General features: G+C 48.5%; 1 protein-coding gene across 1 annotated transcript in view; it reads right to left on the bottom strand.

The window, feature by feature from the left end:
• RNF115 (ring finger protein 115) overlaps positions 1 to 2,131 on the bottom strand; it is a 76,007-nt gene that overhangs the window by 73,169 nt on the left and 707 nt on the right. The gene's annotated exons all lie outside the window — the stretch shown is intronic.

Here is a 2,131-nt window from a genome sequence, read left to right as displayed (position 1 = left end):
GACCTCACCGATCTTCCCTTTCTCCTAATTCTAAAGCACATATTACCCATCTTCGTTCACCTTACATTTTTTCTGTTTGTCTCATCTTTTCCAAAAAACTGTCAGGCTCTTCAGGGCAGGTCCCATCTTCCTAGGTATGCCTTAAGGACAGCCAGCAGAGAACCTTTATGTACGGATAAGTATTCTGTCATATTTAATTGCGTTAGACCTTAATTGACAAGTCAGGCACCACAAATAATGTGATGCCTCCAGGGATCAAAGTAAGGCTTAGAAAAATACCTAAAGTCTTTCAAACTATCCCTTTTCAAGAGCACTTCACAATGAGGACTTTAGGTGGTAAAAAAAAAAAAAAATGTAAGTTGTGGAAAGTTGGACTGTTTTTTCACCCTTAAAGGTAAATAAGCAAATGACTTAAAAGACCCTAAGAGCTAAGTACGGTGACAGACGGATACTGGACTGTTCATGGTGATCACTGTAAGGTACAGAAATGTCAAAGCACTATGCTGTACACCCGAAGCTAATGTAACATCGTATGTCAACCATAATTTAAAAACAGCTTTACATGGGGGGGGAGAGGGGGGAGGCTCCAAAAGAACCAAGGCGGCAATGTTCAACAAGGCATCACGTCACTGGTCACACACATAGTGGACAAATTCCAGACACCCTGTCTGTGGTGAGAGATCTGGGGGCTCTGATGGACAAAATCAAGGCACTTGCTCTTCTCAGCACTGAAATGCGGCATAAATCACACGGCACAGACAGGCCATCAAAACCAAGTAACGTACAGTAACAGGAAGAAAATTCTGAGATGTTCTAAATTAAAACAAGAGGCCGGAGCGTGAGAGACAGAACAATTAGCTTCTTAATAGCTGTGAACCAGCTGACAAGACTGCTCACTTTCCTTCCATCCCCTGCAGGACTGCAGATTAACTCTCAGGTGGCCGTTTCCGCAGGTTACCCCAGCCAGGGCCAGCAAGCCAGGAGCCTCAGCTGCTTGTTTACCCGCGGGCTTTCCCAAATGCTGCCCCGCCGGTCCACAGAGGGGACATTTCTTCTTGTGGACTCTGCCTATCTCAGACCTGGCCCCACTTCACCTGCTCCCACCTTTTTGCCTACAGCTCATGGGAATTCTTTACGTCTTTCTTGATATATAAAAATGCTTGCAAACTCCGAGATGATGGACATGTTATCTTTCCTACCAAGCTGGTGATTTAGACTCCAGCAATGACCTAATAAGCCCTTTCTTTTAAAAAAAAGATTTTCAGCCGAGACCGGTTTGGCTCAGTGGATAGAGCGTCGGCCTGCGGACTGAAAGATCCCAGGTTCGATTCCGGTCAAGGGCATGTACCTGGGTTGCGGGCACATCCTCAGTAGGAGATGTGCAGGAGGCAGCTGATCGATATTTCTCTCTCATCGATATTTCTAACTCTCTATCCCTCTCCCTTCCTCTCTGTAAAAAATCAATAAAATATATTTAAAAAAAAAAAGATTTTCAGCCGTCTAAACTAACATTTTTTTTTGTTTGTTTCCTAAGACGAAACTGTTGGGGCAAATGGAAAATAAAGAAAATGCCATAAAAGCCTGAAAAAGCACAACTTTCGGTGAAAAGGTTCGAACGCCCTTCGGTGTTTTTCACAGGACCCCACTTGGGCGTCTAAGAAATAAGGCACTGGGACCGCACACTCCGTAGACTTCCTCCTGGGCTGAATCTGACCCTCGGTTAAGTTACTGGGTGGCCGCCCTTCCGTAGCCCCCTTGACACTTGTAAGTGGAGCAATCACAACTCCCGCCGAAGGGCCAGCATTCTCTGGGGCGGGTCTCCCCGCAGGAGCCCCGACGCAGCCCACACAGCTCGGTTTGCTGGCCTGCGGCACAGGCGCTGTCCTCCTCCCTCCAGGGGCCAACAGCCAGCCTAATGGAAACCGGTGGAAGCCGATGTGTCAGAGGACGCGGTCCCCTGCACGCTGCCCTGGATCTTTTCAGGAGGCAGAATGGGGGAGGGCGCCGGTGAGAGATGGCGCTGAAGACCCTGGCAGCAGGACAGCCCAAACAGCCAAGTTGAAACAATGTGCCCTGCCTTCTTCCTAAGCCATTTCCTTCAACGGCGGCCGGGAGGCGGGGCCGGCGCGCG

The sequence above is a fragment of the Myotis davidii genome, unplaced genomic scaffold (genome assembly GCF_000327345.1).
Source record: "Myotis davidii unplaced genomic scaffold, ASM32734v1 scaffold401, whole genome shotgun sequence".
In the NCBI taxonomy this organism is placed as follows: domain Eukaryota; kingdom Metazoa; phylum Chordata; class Mammalia; order Chiroptera; family Vespertilionidae; genus Myotis; species Myotis davidii.
The sequence above is the reverse complement of the archived record's forward strand: the minus strand, read 5'-3'. Positions and strand labels throughout refer to the sequence as shown.